This window comes from Phocoena phocoena, chromosome 17 (genome assembly GCF_963924675.1).
Source record: "Phocoena phocoena chromosome 17, mPhoPho1.1, whole genome shotgun sequence".
NCBI lineage: Eukaryota > Metazoa > Chordata > Mammalia > Artiodactyla > Phocoenidae > Phocoena > Phocoena phocoena.
The window spans coordinates 59,522,360-59,550,022 of record NC_089235.1 but is presented as its reverse complement, the minus strand read 5'-3'; positions in this window follow the sequence as shown (position 1 = coordinate 59,550,022).

The following is a 27,663-nucleotide window of genomic DNA, read 5'->3' as shown; positions in this document are numbered from 1 at the left end:
ATCACAAGAAAGAAACTGTAACTAGACTTACTGTGGTGATCATTTTGCAATATATACAGATATCAAATCATTTCGTACATCCGAAATGAATACAATGTCATATGTTAATTATACCTCAATTTAAAAAGAGAAACGTTTTTAAAAGTGTAATTTTGCCCCCAGTGGACATTTTGCAATGTCATTTTTGATTGGCACAACTGGGAGACGTGAAGTACTACTGGCATCTAGTGGGTTAGAAGCTGGGGTGGTGCTGAACATCCTACAAAGCACAAGACAATCTCCCACAGCAAAGAATTCTACAAAATATCAAAGTGCTGCCGCTGAGAAATCCAAGAATGTGTCAGGATTTTTGTTTTTGAAGCAAAAGCCATTCTTAGTCAACATTTAAATAATGTTTTATTATTGTAAGTAACACTGGAATGAAAATCATGGTGGTTCCTATTTGCTGAGGCTGTTCTGTGGTCTGCATGACAATTTATGTTAAGTTGCATCAGTATAAGAATTTTGGGGTGTGTGTGCGTGTGTACATCTGTGTGTAGGCTTGTACGTGAAGGCCTAATGCAGATTATCCCTAATCCACATCCTAGGGACAGTTGAATAGCACTTGAAATGTCCTGAAAAAGATCAACATTTTTAGGGTAGATTATCTGGTACTTAAGGTAGTCTTATTGATATCTACACCAGAGAGTGTGTTAATTAGCATAAGTGACATTAAAATTTTTTTTCATTGGTCTAATGAGTGATGTTTCCCATAAGTGACTGATAAGGAGTAAGTCAGAAGACGCACTGCTCTTGGATGCCAGAAGTGTAGGAATAGGACACAGCCAGGAATCCAATGCCATGAGTAAAGTATTTCAGGTCAAGGTTCCCTTTGGTCACTAGTCCCTCCATCCATGACAGACCTTGAAGCCTGTTGGACTCTACACTCACAGTCCTGCCTGCTTGCCGTTGTCACGTTAGCCTTTTAGGCAAGTGCTGGTGACCATACATAAAACAAAGAGCTGGCCTCTCCGAGAAGATTGTAGATGGAATGTGTTCAAACTGGTTGTGGGGAAATATAACTGACATTGAAACCATGATTTCCCTGATATTGTTGCTTGGCACAAAATTACTTTGAAACACACACACACACACACACACACACACAAAGGTGGAACCCAAAAGACTGCTCTTTGTGAAAAAAATGGGCATAGGGCATAGGCAAGGTCATCAGACAGATTTTGCATTGATCTAGACTCTGCCTTCCTAGATTCATGTCTTGGGGCAAGCTGCTGCTCTGAGCCTCAGTTTCCCTCATAAAATGAGGACTGTATCACCAATCTCAGTAAGCACGTTAACTGCGTAGCAGAATAGCCGGCACACTGTGAGCGTGCTACAGATGTTTGTATTATTTGCATGTCTTTATACCCAACTCTACTTCATTACTTAGGACAAATTTCTAGAAATGCAATTTCTGGTCAGTATATCACCTTTGAATGTAACATGATCACAAATGTTTTCTCAATAAAGCCCTCATCGCTTCAGCGATTTAGTGATTTTTTTCTTTTTTTTTTTTTCCTTCATTTTGTTCTTTTAGGGGAAGAAAAGGCCAGTCTTTGGTTTCTTCTTCTCTTTTGATGGGAGTCAACTCTTCTATTCGACTTCAAGAATGTATTTTGGGAGCCTGATATTCCCAGTTGCCTGTCACCCTCCCAGTATTCAAGTACAACCACTCCCACCTGGTGCCCTTCCACCAGCTTCCTAGGATAATTCTAGAAAAGTCTCACACCAAGCCTTGCCCATAGCAGGATTAGAGTTCCTGGGACTAAGAGAAGCGGATCCTCAGAAACGAAAGATTATTTGCCTTTTATAACTAGAAAGACAAGACACATCATACAGTTCTTGAAAGTCACGAAGCTAGTAATGAAAATGTTAAGGTATGTAAGCTTATAGTAATGTGTCAATGTAGGTTCATCCATTGTAACAGATGTACTCCTCTAGTAGGGGACAGTGGTAGTGCAGGAGGCTGTGTGTATGTGGGGGGGCGGGGGGGTAAAGCATATATGGCACCTCTCTGTACCTTCTGCTTCATTTGCTGTGAACCTGAAACTTCTCTAAGAGCTAACATCTATTTTTCATAAAAGTGAGCAATACTACTTCTATCACAGGCTTTGGGAAAAATTGAATGGGATTAATTAAATGTGGGCAAAACTCTTAGCATAATGCCAAGCATGTAACTGCTCAAGCAATGTTTATCACTGTTGTAAGAGAAAACATAAACGATGGCAGGAATTGCTTTAATCTCTACATCTATATCCCCATAATAATAATGAAATAATCTATATACTTGTTTTTTAAAAAAAAAAAAAGAAGGGGAAGGAGAAGGCACCACATGGAGTACTTGGTACTAGAACTCACACGCCCTGCCTTTCAATGCCTCTATCCTGTAACTAGTTCTTCATTCAGTAGACATTTGTGGCCTCCCTGCAATGTCCAAGGCACCCTGCCCAGTACTTGGGAATACAAAGATGAGTGAGACCTAACCAGCCCACAAGGCAAACGTGTATGGGTAATCAAGAGTCACAGGGAGGGGCTTCTATATCAGGTCAACTACATGTTCAGAGACTAATCATTTTCAAATATCAAGGGAGAAAAGATCTGATTCAAGTAACTTAGTAAGAAAGGGGGAGAAAGCTCTGATACTTTACTAAGGGATATAAAAGAAGACAAATGCATGGCCATCAGCACTCTCTAATTTAATCCATAAAGTCAATGTAATCCAATTAAAATATGCCCAGTGGATTGGGGTATTTTTAACTAAACCAGAATCATAAACCTGTGAAATGTCTAGAAAAAATTAAAACAAGCATTGAGATAAGTTTAGCTTTTATTAAATATATACTGTATTCCATTAAAAAAAAAAGCTGAAGCCACATGGTTGTAGCCATGTGGGTTTATGCACTGTCTTGATTATCTTGATTAATCTTTAAAGCAGGCTTCCTAGTTTGTTTTCTCTTTTTACCCTAGGGGCATTGCAACATAGTATGATTTGGAATGGATGGAAAATATGCCTCTCCGACTTCCCTGGTGGCTCAGTGGATAAGAATCTGTCTGCAAATGGAGGGGACATGGGTTCGAGCCCTGGTTAGGGAAGATCCCACATGCCGCGGAGCAACTAAGCCCGTGCGCCACAACTACTGAGCCTGCGCTCTAGAGCCTGTGAGCCACGACTACTGAGCCCGCGTGCCGCACCTACTGAAGCCTGCTCACCTAGAGCCCGTGCTCCACAACAAGAGAAGCCATCGCAATGAGAAGCCCGCGCACCGCAACGAAGAGTAGCCCCTGCTCGCCACAACTAGAGAAAGCCCGCGTGCAGCAACGAAGACCCAACGCAGCCAAAAATAAATAAAATTAAATCTTTAAAAAAAAAAGAAAAATATGCCTCTCTCTTCCCCCTTCCCACTCCTCCCCCTCCCCCTGCCTCTAATGTAGAAGTATTATTTTGAACTTGGGCACGTTATCCAGAAGATCAGCTTGAGGATCTGGACTCTGACCATCAATAAATGTTCCCCAGTTTGAAGACTGTTAACTTAGATGAAAGAGAGGCTGCTGTGCCAAGCAAAGGGATTTTCAGTTTATCCCATTTACAAAGGTTTCTGAAACCGCACACTATTGACATTTTGGAAATTGCAGGAAATTCTTTGTTGTTTGGGGAGGTCATCCTCTGCACCGCAGTAAAGAATGTTCAGCAGCATCCCTAGACTTGAACCACTAGATGTCAGTAGCAGCACTCCACCCCCTCCAGCTGCAACAACCAAAATGCCTCCAGATATTACCAGATTTCCCCTGGGGGACAGGATCGACCCTAGTTGAGCACCACTGCCCTAGACAAAAGGTAAGTCATTGAAGGGCTTGAAGCAATAAGACACAACCAAAATTGCAAGATTATTTTTATTGCTTTTAGAAGTAATTGCAATGTTAATATGGGTGAGGTCTAATAAACTTTTTATAGACCTGATGAAAAAGGAGGAATCTTTGGGGACATTTGCCTGTCCAATATCAAAACACACTCTAAAGCTTTGTTATTTAAACTGTGGTACTTGTGTAGGAATTGATAAAGAGACCTAAGAAATGGAGCAAACAGTCCAGAAATAGACTAATGTTAGAAAGAAGAGTGAAATAAGCACTCTCACACAATATGATGGTGTCATCATGGTGTAAATTAGTACAATCCTTGCAAAGCTATTTGTTTATATGTATCAAGTTGAGAAAAATTTTTTATATCTTTTGGGACTGTATACACTTGTCAGAATACTGTGGACTTGTTAAGAATTATCTTTATCAAGAGTGTGTTATAACATGCAAGCATGCTTATGTTATACTAAGTGAATAAAAATATAGATGACAATATGCATATATACATATATATTGAATACAGAATACAATATACATTTTGAATGTATATTCAATATAGGCACAATTAAGTTAAAAAACAATAAAAGTTTAAGAGGGTGTGGAATAACAGTGCTTTTCTCTAAGTAGTAAACATTTCACAGGCTACCTTTCTGCTTTTGATTTCTCTTTATCTTAAATGTTTTTCTATAATCAAATAATTTCCCCTTATTAATTAAGGGAACATTTTGCAAAATATTTGAAATAAACTATAATTTAAAATTGAATGAAAAAATTAAATGAAAATAGCCCAGTGTAATTTTTTTGCTTTCATTGAATGTATCTTTTGACAATTTACCATTACTACCTTAGCCTGCTTGGAGAGACATTAGTTTTCTGTTGGAAAAACCCCATGTTTACTGACAATTGAAAATTGAAAAACTATATAACACACAGTTTACTTCAGCCTGATTATGAGTCAGTGTTTTGAGGATGCTGGTGATGTGCATTAATTTTAGACTGAATTTGTCTTCTTTTCCCTCACATGGCATCCTATCCTAGGAGGAGCGTCCTGATGGTTTAATTCATCTTCCATTGTCATTCTTTACAGTATTCATCATGAACTGGAGACATACTGCTGCAGCTCAGGGTAAGAAAAAGTCTAAATTGAAATTTGTTCGTTTTGAAGTTAAGTCTAGTAATAGTTATGAGTTTAAAACTTTCTTTATCTGGATCTCAACCCTATTCATCCACCTTGCTAGATGTAGAATGCAATTCCTCTTCTTTATTTGACATTCACATTTCTTTTCAACCCATGTAATTTATTTTTATGCTTGGCATCTTGGTTAGATTAATTTAATTTCATTTACTCTCATATGTGTTACTGCTTACACATAACTTTATTATTTCCTGCCTTGACATAGTACAATTTATACTTAATTAATGAAATATCCTACCTAGGCTAAATGATATTCATAGAGGATTATAATAAAAGTATCAGAGAAATGAAATATATCAAGTTATTTTTAGCAAGTGAATCAAGATAAATTTTAGTCATGAAAAGCATTATTTTATATATCCACCTCATCCTTAATAATCCTGTCTGATTCCTATTACCATTCAACATGTCACTACAGTGTCTCTTAATTAATATAATAAATTATTTCTGCTGGAATTCATAATCTCAAGTAGTTATTAGAAAGACAAAATTTGATTCCATAGTCCAAGAACCATAAATATCTATTGAAAGGTGCTTAGTAATTAAAATAACTCCTGGAAGAATATCTTCGGCTTTTAGCTTTTCTATTTAAGTAGAAATGTTCCCATTCTGGTTTAAAATATAAAATAGAGCCTTTTATAATGCTGGCAGTGGAAGAAAGACTCACAATTAATACGTTTATGTATCATGTTTAGAGAGAGATGCTGTACAAAAGGAAATTTATTTGATCCTCAAACTGATTCCATAAAATACGAGCCACATTTTTGCTTTCTGACTTGATAAACCGAAAGAGTCACCTGTTAATTTGCAATAAGAAATACAACTATCAAGCCAATTAGAATGTTCCTATCAGTTCATTTGTCATTTTCCAAGAAGAAAAAAGTCTAACCGGGAAAGCAAACTATCAGATCTTTTCTACCCCACGCGGCAGCCTTGTAGTGAGGTTTTAAGAGTCCAATAAATGACACTACTTGCTTCCAACTCTTGAGCTTGGCAGCCACTAAGAGACGGGATTACTGACAAAAACTTTATTGGAGGACAAGGCTTGGAAGTGCAGCCACGGTGATCTTTCTTAAACTGCGCTTTTCAGTGCTCACGAGCACCCTATAAGGTAGTCACTATTACTCCCCTCATCTTATAGATGAGGAAACTGAAGCAGAGAGAAGTCAGGAAATCTGCTCATGTTCAAAGATGTACCAGTTGGTGGGCTGTACATGTGAAGCCAGGCATTTTGACTCTAGAACCTACATTTAAAACTACTGTCTGCCTCACTTCACAATCTTTTGTGACGGGGATTCCAATGGCTTGAGAACAGAGGCACAAGCATTAAGTTCTTCCATTGCGCCACAGAGTCTCAGACATTTTGACAGTTGACATTTCCTCTGAGAGAGTCACTTTCATTCAGTGGTAACAACTCAAGCCAGAAATTACGAGAGCCATGAGGTCTAAACTGACCACGTTACGACCATAGCCATCTGTGACTCTGGCTACATGTTTGTACAGGTTCCTTTCCCTTAGTCTGGACTGAACCCTCCTCCCTTGTGTACCTCACAGCTCTCAACCCTTCAAGACTCAGTTTAAGAGGATCCAATTGCCTATTTTTAAAAGCATGCTCTGATCCTCTTGGGAGATGAAATGTGTCACACCATCCACTTGACTCCATAGAACTCCAGGAACTTCCCTCATCTAGCACTCACTACATGTATTTTAGACGATATACCTACTTGCCTACATATAAGCTCCATGGAGACAATACTGGCATTTTATTTATCTTGTTCTTCCTAGGATTTAGCCAGTTATGAACCTTAAAAGAATGCAGGCTCTATAATAAATGTTGTAGAATCATAAAATCTAGTCCAGTCTTATTCTGTTTGAATTCCTTCTACAGCTCTACAATTCTAGTATATCTCTTGCAAGCTAAGTGTAGGCTTAGGGTTTGGAGATTAGGTATTTAGCTTTGGGTATGAGAAAACTTAGGAACTGAAAAGCAACTAAACTTCAGGTGTAAGATAGTTTTACAAATTTTTGTATAAAAAGTAATGTAGTCTAGCTGTAGAAAAATATAAAAATCATAAAGCACAACTTTAATCGCATCACCTTGCTTTAACATCAATATATTCCTCTAATCTTCTTAGCAGCTGTTGTTAAGCCATTAAAAAGTAGAAAAGGGGGAGTAATATAGAAAGTATCAATAAAATATTTTAGTTAAAATGATATATTAAAAAGAGAACAGGAAATGTAAAATGTTACGGCACCTGAAACAGGAATAAGGAATGTTCGATTTAAATCAGCAAAAAAGTATTGAGTGGTAACTAAAGATAAGACAAATACGGTAATAGTGATGCAACCACCTTTGTGACCTCAGAATCCTCATCTCTCAGATGGTGACCAACAGATAATTTTATTCATTCATTTACTCATTCATTTATTCATTCACTCATTCATCAAAGGACTCGGCACAGTAGCACATACTGGTTAGCCCCTAATAGATCAAACAGACCTGCAGAACACATTTTATCCTTTATCCAGTAAGTCCACCCAACAAAAAATTTCCAACTGCCTACTAAGTAAAAACAAATTAAGCGTGATCCTGGCCCTGCATAGTAATATCTTGTCAACCTTGGGGTCTACCTTCCTGAAAAATCTTACTTAATCAAACTGTAGGTTGGCACAAATTAAGGTCTCATATAAAATAGGGAGTTAAAATGGCTTAAATGTCATTAAATATATTTTTTAAAGAATAAATATTCCAAAAGAGATCTTCTTCCAAAACAAATCAGATTCATAGAATTAAAACCCAGTCATATTGGATAACCCTTCCTATTAATTGCCTTCTTCTGTGGTTCAGGATACATTGCTGTGGTATTGTTTTCTTAAGGCAAAATTGATTTCCCCACAGTTTTAATATGGTGCAGGTCTTTCAGGTCTTCATATTCTTGAACTAGTCCTTACTGGCTTGAAATGTAATGCTATTAACACTTGCATTCTTTCTGTTTTGTTTCAACATGCTCCATAACACCTGCTTTGTCATAAATGATCACTGTGCTTGAGGGCACAGTCTTCCTGATCTTGATTCCATATATAGAAAGGGTGTAGCATCCACACACATACAAATTCTCTCTCTGTAATATCCTCGTAAATACATACCTGTGATCTCCAAGAATGGGGAGCTAAATTTGGGTTCATTAACAAGACTGAACCAAACCACATTTTTTTTAAATCAGGGTTGTTTATATATACAAGACCCCATTATGTCTGTAAAAAACAAATTGTCCAAAACCTGGTATGGTACAGAACCCTATTCTGTTACATTATTCCAACCCTTCCTCTGGGAAGAAATTAGCCCCCCTGATAAAATGCATAAGCAATTTTAGGGCTTAACGGGTTTAATACTGAGAAACCAGTCATCTACCCTCCCAGCTGACTCTCACTTGGTGGTTGTTATGAAACATTATTTTCTATAGTTCAACAAATATTAGACAACCATCCTCTTTTCCTATAAGTGTTCTTGCCAAGAGTGAATCTTTGAACTGGCCTTCTAGAAGCCTTTTTGCTTGCATCATGCTCATAATTAAATCCTCCAAAACCTTTTTTTTTAATGTCTCAAAACCTCCATTAGCAAGTCAGAGTTTACAGAAGATTCTCCTAGTAAGGAAGAGTGCAAAATAAGTTGATAATTACAGTACAGTGTAATAAATTCTACTTCGTAGGTGTACCCAGTGTGCCATGAGGATGGAGCAAAACTGTTGAAAGCAGACTGGGACCAGCTTACCACAAGAGAAATTGAAGGTAGGAGAATTTTTGTGAATATTTTATGAGCAAGTTTTCATTCATCATGTTTATTTTGTTTAATTATTAGTTTTAAGACAGCTACCATTTTCTATCTGTTTTTGCTAAAAGTACATTGTTTTATCCACATTACAGCTCAAACAAGTTTTATTGGAATAGCTGGGAATTTAACCACCATGGTAATATCATTACTAGGGGAAAATAGGTTACAAATTCAAACCAAAAAAATCCCAAATTGACATATGATACACAACGAATTGGTAAATCAAGATTTCTTGATAATCTATATGGGTGAATACAAAAAGATGAAATAATTCTTACGTGAGTTCAGCTTGATTTAGCTCTGCAAGATCATTCTCGGAATGAGAATCATTCTGATCATTGAGTTGGAGTCCCAGATATCTTGACAATAGGAAGAATTTCAGCTGGTGGATATGATGATAACATTAGTCACAGCAGTTAAATCTTCCATTACAAATCAGTCCCTTGGCCTTCTGGGGTATGAATTAGTCTTTTGTTAGAAAAGTGTACATCAATGCTGAAGTTGAGTCCACGTAAATATACACATGATAACAGAATCAATCCAACTGCTCTAACTATATATTGACTCTGTCCTTGGTGCTGGCTGGTTAATATTTATATGCTTCATTGTTTATTCTTAATGACTTGGATAAAGGTATACCCCCAAAACTTCCAGATGACACTGTTGACAAAGTCAAAACTAAAAAACTATCTCCATGTACTAAGATGAACCAAAAATACACCAATAAGAAATTAACTAAGGATAAATGTAAGAAACAATTGCACAAATATAGGAAGATGTGACTTAGCAGCAGCAGGTATAATAATAAATTTTTTAAAATCAGAAGGGCTTTTATTGACAGTAAGCTTAGTGTGGGTTAAAATGGTCCAAAAAACTAATATGAACACAACCTATTTTCAAATGCAATTAACATTCAGTCAGTTCTTATTTTTCACTATGTTTGGGTCTTCCATATCATTATTAAAGGTTTATAATGAGAGAGGGGATCAATAAGGTTTCTTCTGTGAAGGTTGGACCCCATCTGGAGAACAGTGCTATGTTTAGAACAAAAGGGAACAGTTTTGTATGTTGGAGTTGCATGTTTGGGCTTGCAAGTTTTTAGTGAAATAAATTTTCCACAGAAAATTTTTAACGGAGTATATATTATAGAAAGTTTTTAATAGAGAATTTCACATTTACCATTTGTTTTGAATTCTAAAATGTGAAATTGTAATATAAAGGGAAGAACTCATGTGGAACATTGTTCAATTTTTACCATCTGAAGAGTGCTCTTGAAAAGTATCTCTTAATCTCGGTCACTTCAGCCTGGCAGTCTAATGACTGGATCAACAATCTCTGATATTAGCTAATAACTAATTCTTGTCTGCATCATATCTCTGTTAAAAAACATTCACTTCATCCCATAGAGACATCATCTTAAAGTAAAACAGAATGAGAATCACCTAATTAAATCAATGTGCAAAATGCAATCTTGGGCAAAACCAATCTCAGCACAGCAGTGAAAGTTTTTCCATCAGAGAGAAGGACTTTCATTCTACCGTGAATTTAGGACAAACTCTACAGTGCATGGAATTCCATGAACTATTAATTTAACAGATAAGAACTAACTCTCAGATGTTTCATGCTATTTAAAGTGAAAGATTCATTTGCCTCTGAGCTACACTCAGAAAACTTCAGATAGTAAAAGGCTCCTCAACTGAAATGAGCTAAGAAAATTACGTGAAAGTCAATTTGCTTTCCTACTTGGAAACTTCTGATTTCTGAGATGAAGAAAATGAGTATAATTTTCTATAAATTTATGGATTCAACTCTATGAGTGCAAGCACCAATAGTACATCTTAATGGAAACATGGGAAGTTATTGCTGGCATCCTCCACTTCCCCATTAGAAAACAAAAGTCTCCTCCTGCTATTCCATATTTCATGAAGCAGACTACTTGGTCTCTGTGGCCTGTATTTAAAATAAGAGTAATAAATGCAATCTGGGATGGGTTGAACAATTTAAAGGAGACATTGGGATTTTGATCCTATCTTTGGACTCAGGCAAAGAGTTGTTTTATTTCCCTTTCGTAGGAAGGATCTGCAGGATGCAGCAGAGACCACTGGCAAAACTAAATTTCCAAAAGTTAAGTAAGTTATTAGCTGACAGTTGAACCCATGGGCTAGGGAGTCAGACCTCTGTTCAAAGAGTGCGTCTGCCACTTACTAGCAGATACTAAACCTCCCTAAGTCTTAGTTTCTCCATCATTGAAATGGGATAAAAAATATTACCTATAGCATAATAAATAATATATATGGAAATATAATATTTATTTCTAGAAACTAAATGGTACCATGTCTAGTTTCACTCACCACCTATCAAAATGCCTTTAATATAGCAAATGCTCAAGAAATAGCAGTGATTATCCATATCATTATTATAATTATTGGCAAGAATTACCAACATTAGCCCAGCAGTTAAAAGTACAGTCTACATGGGACTTCCCTGGTGCTGCAGTGGTTAAGAATCCGCCTGCCAGTGCAGGGGACACAGGTTCAATCCCTGGTCCAGGAAGATCCCACATGCTGTGGAGCAACTAAACCCATGCACCACAACTACTGAGCCTGCACTCTAGAGCCCACGAGCCACAACTACTGAAGCCTGTGTGCCTAGAGCCCGTGCTCCACAACGAGAGAAGCCACCGCAATGAGAAGCCCACACACTGCAATGAAGAGTAGCTCTGGCTCACCACAACTAGAGAAAGCCCACCTGCAGCAATGAAGACCCACTGCAGCTAAAAAAAAAAAAAGTACAGTCTTCAAAGCTAGACTTTCCGTGTTTAAATATAACTTCTGGGACTTCCCTGATGGTCCAGCAGTTAAGACTCCATACTCCCAATGCAGGGGACCCAGGTTCGATCCCTGGTCAGGGAACTAGATACCCTATGCCACAACTAAGAGCCCACATGCCTCAACGAAGATCCTGCATGTGTTAACGAAGATCCCACATGCTGCAACTAAGACCTGGCGCAGCCAAGTGAATAAACAAATTAAAATTTTTAAATAAATAAATAAGTATATATATAAATAAATAAATATAAATTCTACCCTTTCCTAGTGATCTTGGATATTACTAAGCCTCTCTGCTGTCAATTTTCACCATTCAACAAATGGTGCTGGAACAACTGGATACTGTATCCACATGCCAAAAAAAAAAAAAAAAAGTTAAGTTAGACCTCACACTCTGCACAAAAATTAACTCAAAATGGATCACAGACTTAAATGCAAAACACGAAACTCCTGGAAGATAACATAGAAGAAACTTAAATGACCTTAGGTTTGGTGATGACTTTTTAAAGATTTATTTATTATTTTATTTAGTTAGTTAGTTTTAAAATTTTTGGCTGCATCGGGTCTTAGTTGTGGCACACCAGATCTTCATTGAGGCATGTGGGATCTTTCTTTGCAGTGCGCGGGCTTCTCTCTAGTTGTGGCATGTGGGTTTTCTCTTCTCTGTCTGTGGCGCGCAGATGCCAGAGCACGTGGGCTCTGTAGTTTGTGGCACGTGGGTTCTAGTTGAGGTGCACGAGCTCAATAGTTGCGGCGCGCGGGCTTAGTTGCCCCGCGGCATGTGGGATCTTAGTTCCCCGACCAGGGATCGAACCCGTGTCCCCTGCATTCTAAGGCAGATTCTTCACCACTGGACCACCAGGGAAGTCCTGGTGATGACTTTTTAGATAAAGCAACAAAGCACAATCCATGAAAGAAATAATCGATAAGCTGGACTTCATTAAAATTAAAAATTTCTGCTCTGCAAAAGATATTATTAAGAAAATAAAAAAGACTAGGAGAAAATGCTTGCAAAATACATATCTGATAAAGGGCTTTTATCCAAAATATACAAAGAACTTTAAACTCAACAATAAGAAAACGACTCAATTAGAAAATGAGCCAAAGACCTTAACAGATACCTCACCAAAGAAGATATAGAGATGGCAAATAAGCATATGAAAAAATGGTCCACGTCATATGTCATCAGGAAAATGCAAATTAAAGCACCAGTGAGACACCACTACACGCCTATTAGAATTGCCAAAATCTACAACATTGACCTCACCAAATGCTGGTTAAGATGTGGAGCAACAGGAACTTTCATTGCTGATAGGAATGCAAAATGGTACACCCACTTTGGAAGACAATTTGGCAACTTCTTACAAAACTAAACATATTCTACCATATGATCCAGAAATCCTGCTCCCCTGGTATTTACTCAAAAGAGTTAAAAACTTTTGTCTACACAAAAACTTGTACACATGTTAAACTAATGATTATTACCAATAATTATTTAACTGGAGTTGCAAATCATACTAAAATTGCCTCTAAGATTTAATTTTAAATTCTTTAGGTCTCCGTTCAGTGAGTCCTTTTTTTTTTTTTTTTTTGCGGTACGCGGGCCTCTCACTGCCGTGGCCTCTCCCGTTGTGGAGCACAGGCTCCGGACGCGCAGGCTCAGCGGCCATGGCTCACGGGCCCAGCCGCTCCGTGGCATGTGGGATCCTCCCGGACAGGGGCACGAACCGGTGTCCCCTGCATCAGCAGGCGGACTCTCAACCACTGCGCCACCAGGGAAGCCCCGGTGAGTCCTTTTGTTCCCAGATCCGTAGGTGGAACTGTCTCTTCCAGATTTCAAGCTCTGATCAGTTTTTTAAGTTGTTTCACTCTTCTGATTCTAAGTCAGTGGTCCTCAGTCTGGAGACTTTTTGGGTTGTCACATAAGGAGGAGGAGGGAGATGTTACTAGTAGACAGAGGCCAGAGATGCTGCTAAATATCCTGGATACCGGACAGCTGCCACAAATGGCACAATGATAATTATGCCAAGTTTGAGAAACCGTGCTCTAACACCTTCTATCTTTTAGACGTCTTTTGTGTAGTTTTCTCCTCAGCCCACCTTCCATGTGTTCCTCTAAATCCCTAGGGTAACACCTGATTATAATGGCAGTGCAATGGTTTTTACAATAAGATCAGTTGTGTCTCAGACAAAAACCAGTATTCTTAGAATATGCAAATTATTTGTGAGGGTGAAGTATTTTGTCAAAGGAAGGTAAATGTAAGTTGCTATCTCCCACAGAAATGAGTTTATATTGTTCACTTTTAGCCTTCCATTGAAAAGAAGTATTTCTCAAAGCCAGCCTACTCATTATTCTCCATCCTTAAGATGTGTTTCAGTGATGCATCTGACAGCTTATACTCAGATTTTCTTTTGGATGTAATAGTTGTACTATAATAAAGGTGAAGCCTATTGTAAGAATCTTCCAAAATGTAGAATTCAATCATGTAACTCATTAATTCTTCACACAAACATGTTGCATCAAAGACAGATACGTGTTTTTAAATTTTTTATGATGATAAAAATCTAAAATCTGTAAAGAAACAATGCCAAACTAGATATGATACCTTTAATAGCACAGAATATTATTTGAAAGCAGTAGCTTCAAATATATTAGTATTAATAGATCTATTCTTTCATTTCAAGGAGCATGTATTAGTTTAAATTCTATTCAAGTCTGGGCTTCCCTGGTGGCGCAGTGGTTGGGAGTGCGCCTGCCGATGCAGGGGACGCGGGTTCGTGCCCCGGTCCGGGAAGATCCCACATGCCGCAGAGCGGCTGGGCCCGTGAGCCATGGCCGCTGAGCCTGCGCGTCCGGAGCCTGTGCTCCGCAACAGGAGAGGCCACAACAGTGAGAGGCCCACGTACCGCAAAAAAAAAAAAAAAATTCTATTCAAGTCTTTGAATATCCTAGTTCAAAATATATACATGGTCTATATAGCAAACCAAGCAATAAATTACTTAAGAAACCTCTTAAGAAATTTGTACTTTGGAATAAGTGTAATCTCTGATAGAGGGCTCATCCCCTAACTGACTCCACTTCAGCCAAGCGGATCTCCTTTCTGTTCCTTGAAACTTCCAGGGAACCTCTTGTCTCAGAGCCTTTGTACTTTCTGTTCCCTCTCCCAGACACTTCTTCCCTAGGGACTCACAGGGCTTATCCTCTGGTTTCCTTCAGGTCTTCCCATAAATATCATTTTCTCAGGGAGACCTCCTTCACCCCCTCAATACTCTCTACTCCCATCCTGTACACTATTTTTCTCCATGGCAGTTGTCACCTTCTAATGTACTATATATTTTACTCATTTGTTGTAATAAGTACTTAGCAAATATGTGTTGTGTTCATTTAGTAAATAAAAGGAAGGAAAGGTGGGGATGCAATAACATGGTTTTGCTGGAGTGGATTTAGTAGGCATGGTCTGTCTCTGGAGCTCTAATGCTGGTGGACGCTTCTAACACCGGTCCATAGCTAAGGTAGTGTGATTCTGGAACAAAGTGTACCAACAATGCCTTCCTGATTCCCCAGCTTCCTGACAGTTGCAGAGGTAGCCCTTTGTTTAGAAGGTGGCTCTCAGTTATTCTGGGAGTCTCTTCTGGAGACACAGAGAGAGTCAGCTCTTCTTCACAATCTATCTCATTCATCTTAGTTTACCCAAATGTTTCCTATTATCTACAACTGAGCCCTGAACATACCCCCATTTTACATCAAGAAAACTGATCACCAGGAACACTAAATGACAGCAGTAAGTCAAGCCTGAGTTTATATGATCCCACAAACTAAATGAACAATTCTAGATTCCTCTTCCAATGACTCAGAAACACCTACACAGTTCTAGAAATTTCTCCTCCTAATCCCTCAGAAAGATAGATTTCTGGAACTGATGAAAAAATATATTCTTTCCAGCCCAACCCTCTGCCTGGAATAGTTTGCACCTGGTACGGATGACTGTTAAGACTGCTCCCAAGAGGCAAGAAAATCTTGCATCTCAGTATTTGAGCATTTTGCATAATATATTCTGTATGATATTTTTGTGCAATTTTCAAGATATGTTGTACCGGGAAACTCAAATTAAGTCACAAAAATCGGCTGTTTGGTTATAAACCATCCATTGTGGGCTTACAGTGCATATTATGGATTCAAATCTTCTTTCAACTAAAAATGGCTTGTTTTCCTTTCCTGATTACTCAGTTGATGACTTGTGTGATTTGGGACAATCAGAGCCTGAGAATCTGGCTGCTGCTTCCTGTCTTTTGCACATTCTGTTGAAGAAGCTAAACTCTGTGTCTAGTTGGTTTTTTGGGGGTTTTTTTTGTACATCTGTGGAGTTTGTTTTTGAAACTGAAAACATTTTTCAAAGAGAAAACCATCTCAGAAAAACATCATAGAGGGAAAATCCTCTCCATTATTTGTATAATATTATATAGGCAAGCCAAGGACAGGCTTGCCTGTCTGAAAAGACAAACCTGGTAAGACAAACCTGAAAAGACAAACCTCCTCTGAAAAGACAAACCTGGTAAGAGGAGATTCCATAATATAGAAAGCAGATGAAGCTGAAGGGATCAGAGGATGAAAAGGACCAACATATTTTCAGGGGTATGAAAGTTAGTAATACAAAGCTATTAAATAACCTGTGAGTTAATTATATTGTACTTTTTTTCTTTATATATTGCAGTTTTAACACACTGTGGGTTTTTTTCCATTTATTTAAAGAGTTATTCCATGAGTTTTTAAGAATTGGTTCCCAGGGAATCCCTGGGTGGTCCAGTGGTTAGGACTTGGCGCTTTCACTGCCAAGGGCCCAGGTTCAATCCCTGGTTGGGGAACTATGAACCCACAAGCCACATGGTGTGGCAAAAAAAAAAAAAAAAAAAGAATTGGGTCCCAAAACGTACAGAAGGAACTGTCCCTTCCAAAGTTGTAAGTTAGATCATGAGAAATTGTCAGTATTATTGAAAGTTATTTTTAAAAATAGAGTTTCTCTCTTGGTTGTCAAAGTCAATACATTTCCCACTACTCAGACAGAAATCAGACCTTTACCACAAAGAGAACGCTCTTTAAAAATGGCGGTCTCTTGGGCTTCCCTGGTGGCGCAGTGGTTGAGAGTCCGCCTGCCGATGCAGGGAACACGGGTTTGTGCCCCAGTCCGGGAAGATCCCACATGCCGCGGAGCAGCTGGGCCCGTGAGCCGTGGCCGCTGAGCCTGCGCGTCCAGAGCCTGTGCTCCGCAACGGGAGAGACCACAACAGTGAGAAGCCCCCGTACCGCAGAAACAGAAACAAAAAAAAAATGGCGGTTTCATAGTGCCTAACATAATAGCTTATTAGGTTTAAAAGAGAGAAGAAGAGAGAAAGAGGGAAAGAGAGAGAATAAATACCTTGGCTACCATCAATAAAAATTGTATCTTTAAAAAAGGTTTTATGTTAGAGAATTCTGTTGCAAAACACCGTTAGATAAAATATTATCCTAAACATATGATATTGTAAGTATAAATAAATAGGGTAACTCCCAGAATGTATCAGGTGGACTCAGGGCAGAGGAACTACAGCGAGTGTGCAGGAGTAGGAGAAAGATTCTCCTTTGTGAAGAGTCAGGCGTGAGCATTATGGAAAAGGAAACCCTAGGAAGGAGAAGTCTCATATTTGAGTCTGTAGGATTTGCTAAAGGGCCCGGAATATACATTTTTTAAAATTAATCATTAAATTCCACAGCCTGACACATTGCCACACACGATGGTTCAATAAATATTTGTCAAGCAGTTTGATACCAGTGATGTCTGTTGAGCACGTACGTAGATGTCAACTCCTTTCTTGCTTCTTCTTGTCTTAAATGGTGAAATGATACCTAGAGCAACAGGCATCATGTTCCAACCATAAAGCCAGTATTCCAAGGATGATAGGGCAGGAAGATGTAAAAAATGTTGGTCTTTGAGGTTATCAAGGATCTGTTTCCTCTAGATATTTTGTTATGTGAGTACTTAAATGTTTTATTCCCCCCCTTTTTTTTCCTTTTGAGTGCAAATTTATATTTGGGGTTTTTTTCCTCTTTTTTATTGAAGTATAGTTGCTGTACAATATTACATGTTACAGGTGTACAATATAGTGATTCACAGATTTTAAGGGTTACACTTCCTTTATAGTTATTATAGTTTTATAATATATTATAAAATATTGACTCTATTCCGTATGTTGTACAATATATCCTTGTAGCTTATTTTATACCTAACAGTTTGTGCCCCTTAATTCCCTACCCCTATATTGCCCCTCCCCTCTTCCCTCTCCCCATTGGTAAGCACTAGTTTGTTCTCTATTTTTGTGAGTCTGCTTCTTTTTTGTTATATTCACTATTTTGTTGTATTTTTTAGATTCCACATATAAGTGATATCACATAGTATTTATCTTTCTCTGAGTTATTTCACTTAGCATAAAGTCCATCCATGTTGCTGCAAATGGCAAAATTACATTCTTTTTTATGGCTGAGTAGTGTTCCATTGTGTGTCTGTGTGTGTGTGTGTGTGTGTATGACATCTTTTTATCCATTCATCTGTTGATGGACACTTAGGTTGCTTCCATATCTTGGCAATTATAAATAGTGCTGCTATGAACATTGGGGTGTATATATCTTTTTGAAATACTGTTTTTGTTTTTTTTGGATGTATACCCAGGAGTGGAATTGCTGGGTCATATGGTAGTTCTATTTTTAGTCTTTTAAGAAACCTCCATACTGTTTTTCACAGTGGCTGCACCAATTTACATTCCTACCAACATCATACAAGTTTTCCTTCTCCACATTCTCACCAACATTTGTTATTTGTAGACTTTTTTATGATAGCCATTCTGACAGGGATGATTTGATATCTCATTGTGATTTTGATTTGTATTTCCCTGCTAATTAGCGATGTTGAGCACCTTTTCATGTGCCTGTTAGCCATCTGCATTTCTTCTTTGGAAAAATATCTATTCAGTCCTTCTGCCCAATTTTTAATTGGGTTGTTTGTTTTTTTTGATGTTGAGCTGTATGAGCTGTGGAGGTAAAAGACCTGTACTCAGAAAACTGTAAGACACTGATGAAAGAAATTGAAGACGATACAAATAGATGGAAAGATATACCATGCTCTTGCACTGGAAGAATCAGTATTATTCAAATGACCATACTACCCAAGGCAATCTACAGATTCAGTGCAATCCCTATCAAAATACTAATGACATTTTTCATAGAACTAGAACAAATAATTTTAAAATTTGTATGGAAACACAAAAGACCCCGAATAGCCAAAACAATCTTGAGAAAGCAGAACAGATCTGAAGAAATCACACTTCCTGGCTTCAGACTATACTACAAAACTACAGCAATCAAAACAGTATGGTACTAGAACAAAAACAAACACATAGATCAATGAAACAGGATAGAGAGCCCCCAAAAATAAACCCACACACTTATGGTCAATTAATCTATGACAAAGGAGGCAAGAATACCCAATGGAGAAAAGACAGTCTCTTCAACAAGTGATGCTGGGAAAATGGGACAGCTACATGTAAAAGAATGAAATTAGAACATTCTATACCACCATATACAAAAATAAATTCAAAATGGATTAAAGACCTAAGTGTAAGACCAGATACTATAAAACTCCTAGAGGAAAACATAGGCAGAACACTCTTTGACATAAATTGTAGCAATATTTTTTTGGATCCATCTCTTAAAGCAAAGGAAATAAAAACAAAAATAAACAAATTGGACCTAATTAAACTTAAAAGCTTTTATGCAACAAAGGAAACCATCAGCAAAATGAAAAGACAAACTACTGAATGGGAGAAAATATTTGCAAATGATATGACCCATAAGGGATTAATATCCAACATAAATGTTTTATTCTTTTTCCCTGAAACCACTGTTATTTATTACTTGTAGGAAAAAAAAAAGGTTATTACTTGCAGAAAAAAGCATTCTTCACTGATACACCCCTAAAAGGAAAACTGTATCTTTTTTCCAGGTCCTGAAAAATAGGCCTGGTCTGATTTCACAGCAGCACCCCCAGATAAACAAACAAACAAAATCACCTGTTTGCTGATGTCTGCAATTCTTCATGCAACAGAACACTTTATCTAGAACATGTGATATTGACTCATACTTAATTATATAGCACCTGCTTTTGGCATTATCTTTGGGTCTGCTCCAAGAGAGAATTTCCTGTTTTAGGAACTTCTGGGCTCGCAAATTCAGATAACCCTCAACGTATCTGTTTTTCGGTTATTACAGGTTTCCTGGTTCAGCCATTGCTAAGCTTTTGTTCTCAAACTAATCACTCTGCTTCTTTGTATTACATAAATAACCACCTCTAAAACTTTCCCTCATAAACCATAAACCTGGGTTCTTCCCTCAAATAGTCATAGATCACCATCTGTGCCAGTTATCAATTTATTGTCTCTGAGCTCCAAGTTCACCTTTGTTTTGCTTTGTGATACAGGAGCTGGACCATGCAAATATTTTCTCTTGTCAGCTAGTGCAATGTTAGGCTTTGTCAGCAGGGGGCGTGGAACAGAAAGCAGCATATGGGACACCCAGTGGCACTCATGCACCAACAAGTTTAGCCAGCACCATGCAGAGTCTCACTAGCAGCTCAGAAAGTGACTTACCAGTGAGCCTCACCAGCATCCCAGAGGGCTGATTCCCAACTAGTTTTACTAGGGCCCCAACAGGTGGTTTCCAGCCAGACCTGGCTGGTGGCACTTCAGCAAATTCTCTGTTACTAAGTAGGCCACAGCCACACCCTCTCCAACAGGGTCTGGATATCAGTGTTGGCCTCCTTCCAAGTCTTTTCCTTCCATGGGTATTAGACTCAGCTGTAGAAGTAGTAGCTCCTCCCTACCTCTGCTAGTCTTGTGTTCTGTTGAGTTCACTTTTTTGCTAAGCTGTAATCTCCTGTTATTTAGTTAACTATTAATTATTTATCCCTTAATAGTTACTCCCTGCTATTAGTTCATTATTAGATAATAATTCTTTATATTGAAATGTTCCACTCAATTTACTGAGCTATTTCTGTCTCCTGGCTAGACCCTGACTGACACATCTTCTTTAGGTCATTCATAGGAATTCTGCATGGGCTATCTTTATTTTACAAAAATGTCAGGAGTCTACTGACTTCCAAAATAAATCAGCCTATCAGTTGTAATGTTAAACATGTAAGGCCAAATTTCCGAGCCTGGTAATCCAGTACATTAAAATTAAATAGTATATATTATTTTGCAAAGGTCCAGGAATCAGGAAAGATTCAAAGACATTGAATTTCTGTTGTGGTAGCCTTCCTTAAACCCATTAACATTTATTTTAATTGTAGTTCCAAGGTAATATTTCAAATAGTCTGAGAACGAAATTGCACATGTAAATACTTCGATGTTTAGGGAAGTATTTGGGTATTAGAAATGGACTCTAGTATTGCCTACAATTCAAGGATTTGAAATTTTTTATCTCTACTAATAATAAGCCTACAGGCAAACTAAATTTTTAAAAAGCTATACTTTCAACCCACACAATTGAATATCAGAACATTTGAGATTTTTAGGTTCTGTGCTATCCTTTGTCAAGAATGACCCAAGTAGAGAAAATATTTACAAATAATATACCTGATGAGAGTCGTGTCCATAATATGTTAAGAATTCATACAAGTCAACAACATAAGGTAAACAACCCAATTAAAAGTGGACAAAGTATTTGAATACACATTCTCCAAAGAGGAGACATAAATGGCCAACAAGCATATGAAAAAATGCTCAATGCCATTAAAGAAATACAAATCAAAACCACAATGAGATACCATTTCACACCCACTTGGTTGGATAGAATTAAGAAATAATAATAACAGAAAATAACTAGTCGTGGTGAGGATCTAGAGAACTTGGAACCCTCATACATTGCTGGAAGGAATACAAAATAGCACAGACACTGGATAAAGAGTTTGGCTATTACTCAGTAATTACCAAATGACTCAGTAATTACCAAATGACTCAGTAATTCCACTCCTAGGTAAAAACCCCAAAGAATTGAAACCAGGTGTTCAAACAAATATCAGTATGCATATGTTCATAGCAACACTATTCACAATAGCCAAAAGGTTGAAACAACCCAAATGTCCATCAACTGATGAATGGTTAAACAAAATGTGGTATATCCATACAATGGAATATTATATATCCAGAAAAAAAGGAATGAAGTACAGCTATACACTACATTGTGGATGAACCTAGAAAACATTATGCTAAGTTAAAGAATTAGGCACAAAAGGTTACATACTGTATAATTCCGTTTATATAAAATATCCAGGGCTTCCCTGGTGGCTCAGTGGTTGAGAATCCGCCTGCTGATGCAGGGATCACGGGTTCGTGCCCCGTTCTGGGAAGATCCCACATGCTGCGGAGTGGCTGGGCCCGTGAGCCATGGCCGCTGAGCCTGCGTGTCTGGAGCCTGTGCTCCGCAATGGGAGAGGCCACAACAGTGAGAGGCCCATGTACCGCGAAAAAAAAAATATATATATATATATCCAGAACAGGAAAATCCAGAGATTAGTGGTGTCCAGGGGCTGGAGGGAGGATGGAATAGGGAGAGATAGCTGAATGGGTATAAGTTTTCCTTTTTGGGTGATAAGAATGTTCTAGAATTAGATAATAGTGATAGTTGCACAACATTGTAAATATACTAAATGCCACTGAACTGTATACTTTAAAGTGGTTAAAATGGTGAATTCTGTATTATATATATTTTACTGCAATGAAAAGATTATGGAAGGGAAGGAACTACAGGTAGAAAGCATGAACAATTCTTTAAAGACATTTTGCCGTAAAGGGTAGTTGAGAAGTGGTGCCATAGCTGGAAGGGGATGTAGAGAGAAAGGAAAGTTTTTAAAATATTGAAAATAGTGTTATGTAATAATTATCAAATAGGTCCTTGGTGAATGGTAATGTGGTGTATGGTTACCAGACAGACATAGAGGGTGGCAGTGTTGGATTAGTAGCCATTGATCTGTTAGAACCTAAACAGAAGATACCATGACCCACCTTTGCCTCTGATACTCATGGTCTCACTGTGAGAAAGAAATGAATGATGACAGTCGGGAAGCAAGATAAAATATGGGAGACCATAGAGACTAACTGATGTGTTGCTTAAAATATTAATTAGATTTCACCTCGGTTCGTCTTTCCAAGTGTGGATAAAGGTCACTGATTTTGTGCTACCAGTAAGATGTATGAATGAGAAATCCCATTTCCAATTGATTAATCATTGCCAAATAGAACTGATGAATAACTTGGAGAATCGGATGGTTACATATAAATATACTTTATAAATTCCAAATGTTCTAGAATAAATGCTGGTTAAAAAAACGTTCTGTGAATCTTTGGAAATTTGCTTATAGATTAAAATTAGGGCTTCCCTGGTGGCGCAGTGGTTGAGAGTCTGCCTGCCGATGCAGGGGACACGGGTTCGTGCCCTGGTCCGGGAAGATCCCACGTGCCGCGGAGCGGCTGGGCCCGGTGAGCCATGGCCCCTGAACCTGAGCGTCCGGAGCCTGTGCTCCGCAATGGGAGAGGCCACAACGGTGAGAGGCCTGCGTACCGCAAAAAAAAAAAACCAAAAAACATTAAAATTATTCTTCATGTCTTGATTTCATTAAAAAAAATTTTAATGTTTTGCTTTGGAAATTTTCAAACATGCAGAGGTAGAGAGAGTGATTTCCTCACGTACACTTCACCTACCTTCAACAATTGTCAACTCACTGCTAATCCTGTTTCTATCCCCTCACCCACTCCTCTTTCCACTTCTTGAGGATTATTTTATAATACATCCCAAACATCTTATGTTTTAACCTGTGAATATTTTAGTATGAATCTCTAAAGGATAGTGGCACTCTTTTAAAATATAACCACAATACCATTTCACACCTAAAATCAACAATTCCTTGGTATCATCTTTTTGAACCCTACCTTCCATTAGCTAGTGGATAAAGAGTTTGTCCAGTTGGAAAATGCTGCTCTTTTTAAGAAATCTAGGAATGGCCACATAACACTGAGCAAGACGTATTAACTTGGCCACACCTAGATGCATAGGAGGTTGGTAAATGTCATCTTTTAGCTGGGTGCCATATGCCAATCTAAAGAAAAAGGGAAAGATATTGGGAAGTAATACACAGTTTTTGTCATGGAACTCAGTATAGAATAAAGATCAACAGTAAAGGAGAAAATGAGCAGATCTCAGGAGAAATGAATCGTGAATGTGTTGAGGAAACTAAGTATGTCATTAGATATCCAAATATCACTAATAGTAACTACAATAATACTAAAAGAATAACTACTATTTACCGAGCTCAAACAATGTGCCAAGCACCACTCTAGATGCTCTAGATATGTCATCTCATGTAATGAACACCACAGCCGCGAAGGTGTAGATATAAGTAGCCTGATTTCACAGATGAAAAAACTGAGCCTCATGGAGTTAAGCAACTTACTCAAGGTCCCACAGCTACTAAATGGGAAGAGCCATGATGCAAACTCAGGTCTACCTGGCTCCAAAGTCTGTTCTCTAAAAATCCTTTCCGCTTGCTGTGGTCCGCGTACCGACAGCTTCTGAATTACCTGGAAGCTTGCTAAAGGAAGGGAAAAAAAAAAAAGCAAATTCTTGGGCCCCATCCCAAGCAGCTGAATGCAAATCTGCAATTTAACAGAATACTGGGATGAGTTTAAAACCCATTAAAAGTGGAAAATCACTCTCTTCCACCCTACTATGAATATACCAGGGCTCACTGATAATAAAACATCAACTCTAGTCTTCGAGAAAGAATTTTGATCTATTTTGTTACAGTGTGAGTTTCTATAATAATATTAATTCCTCACTTACAATTAGCAGATAGGGGAATGATTTCCAAATGACACGGAAGTTACATTAGTTCAGATGTGATTTCCTTTTTCCCTAACACATTAATTTTTTGCCCCCATCAAGTTAATGCAAAGCCCATTAACACAGGACTGTACATGATGCCCATTTCCTTCCACTCAGCTCTTGGCTCCATTGAGCCCTGCACTGTGTCTTTCAAGTGCTTACTGCAGGAGTTTCCCTTATCTCATATCTTTCTTTACACCTTTTCCATCAAGCTACTTCCACCTACTTTTTTTCGCTGGCCTCTCACTGTTGTGGTGGCCTCTCCCGTTGGGGAGCACAGGCTCCGGACGCGCAGGCTCAGCGGCCATGGCTCACGGGCCCAGCCGCTCCGCGGCATGTGGGATCTTCCCGGACCGGGGCACAAACCCGTGTCCCCTGCATCGGCAGGCGGACTCTCAACCACTGCGCCACCAGGGAAGCCTTCACCTACTTTTTATACTCTATCTACTATATTACTTCCTTGATTAGTGGTAATTTAACATCTTTGAAGTTTGCAAGGATTTTTTTATTAAGATGTTACCATTTTTGTTCTCTGTATTGGTTTTAAGAGCCCTATCCCAGCCCTATTTTCCTGCAGTTTGCCCTACTATTTTTAGTAAGCAATTTGCAGGATGAAAAGAACAATGTATATTACGTTATAACAAAAACACCTGCATTCTGGAATGACTGGAGGGGTTCAGAGGAAACACTATCCATCTGCTTTCGGGTAAGCACCCATTATTGTCAAAGATGCCTCTTTTTTTTTGCGGTACATGGGCCTCTCACCGTTGTGGCCTCTCCCGTTGCGGAGCACAGGCTCCGGACGCGCAGGCTCAGCGGCCATGGCTCACGGGCCCAGCCGCTCCGTGGCATGTGGGATCTTCCCGGACCGGGGCACAAACCCATGTCCCCTGCATCGGCAGGCGGACTCTCAACTACCGCGCCACCAGGGAAGCCCAAAGATGCCTCATTATTACAGAAGAGATCATGGGCTTCAAAGTAGAGGAAATGCATCAAAACAGTCAAGAACAAAAACGTCCAGCTAAGGAGTTAAAAGTGCTCCTAGCATGGAAATGTTGTTAGCATAATGAAATTTTCTGAGAAAAGTCAAAGTGATTATCATAGACCCTGACCCAGCTTCTGCCTCTGCAGCTTCCACTGGCCTCAACCTCAGCCATTGACAAATTCACATTCCCATCAGGCTCAGAGAACTGCACATCCCTGAGGCCACTCCTGGCCCCTAGTAACTTTTCTTTGCTGACACCTACCTGTCTGAACAGACCGTGCAGCCTTGACAGGGATGTTTGCAGCCCCTCTCCAGAGCAGAATCCTGATTCAAAATGACATGCCTGAAGCTGAGCATGTGACTATGAATGAAATCTACCATTTCTATGATTTATAAAACCCTCTCTCACACGTGCCGTTATCACTTATTTAATATCTAGAATATTAAGAATTGAATACCAATGTTTTGTCTTTAATCCCGCTGCTTAAATATAATGCATCTGATTATAACATTTTTGACTATGACTGTTGTCCTTAGAATGTGTTCCCTTTTTGATCAAAATATTACCATCCTTTTTAGGGATAAAAAAAATATTGTTGACAGTAGAAGAAAAGCAAGAATCTACAATTTTTTTCAGTCATTTTCTGTCCATTTTTCTCTATTTAGCCCGCAATCTGAAAGGGGCTAGTCACTCTTTCTGGACTTTTCTTTAATGAACTTTAGAAACCACAGGCAACAAATATTTTATACTTTGATTTTTCTTTATTTAAATAATTTTTAAATTCTGGTGCAACATACTTAATACTCATCCATTACTAATATTGAAATACTCCTGAAAATCTATCCATTTGCCTTATTCCTCTCTTAATCTAACCCCTCCTACTTACGATATATTTTTTATGTCATAGAGCATTATGTTTTGAAAGTTTAGCAATTCAGAGAAACAAATCTATGAAATTGTGTTTAAACCTTAAACAACTCTGTTACTATGTGTTGATCATCTATTTCTGTAACAGTTTTTATCTCATGAAAAGTCTCAGTTGTGTGAATGTGTGTGTGTGTTCCTGAAATAATAAGACATAGAACACAGCTGCTTTATAAACATGCTTAAGACAGAGACAGCGTCCAGTTCTTCAGACAGTGATTATCCCAAATCATACAAGTCATTCACTGAGGAAGCAGGAAAGAAAAGCAGAGTTTTCCAACTGGAGGAAGATTAGATCTGCAAGTTAAATCTGTCCTGCCATGGTTTTAGTCAAACAAATTCACAATTATTAAAATTGCAAATTTTACATTGCAAAATTGCACACTCACCAAATAAGCATTTCCAGGTAAAGGAGATATTAACTGCAGCTAAGTTCTGTAGCAAGAAAAATTAACTAGCTCAACGTTGTGTATAAGGAAATGAATGAGTATGTTGATAGGATGGGACTTCAAGCCAGAACAGAATATATACCTTGTTCAAAAGAATCAAATCCACAGATTTAGGGAATTAGGGTTATATGTGAAGAAAACATTAAAGAAATCCATGAAAGGGAAAGTGGGCTCCAGTGGAGAGCTATTGGGTAAGAATAAATGGTTCAAGAGAAAAGAAGTGATAGTACCTTGGGAGTTCAGTACTGGAGAGAGAGAGATATTACAATTGTAATCAAATAAGTATTACAAAATGGGCATAGAGCAAAGTATAGTTAAGAGGGGCATTTAGAGTATTAGGTATTTACTGATGTTCTTAAAAGCTAAATATTTGATAAATCTTTGCCATACCTTGCCAGCTATTTCATTACTCAGAAGCTAGAAGGTTCAAGAGTAAGTCACAATTTATTGAGTAATTACTCAGTTTCAGCCACTATGCTAAGTATTTCATATATATGATCTTATTTAATTCTTTCATCAGTCATAAAGAGTATGGCCTCCATTTTTGTAGATAAAGAAATCAAAACCCAGAGAAGTTAAGTATAATAAATTG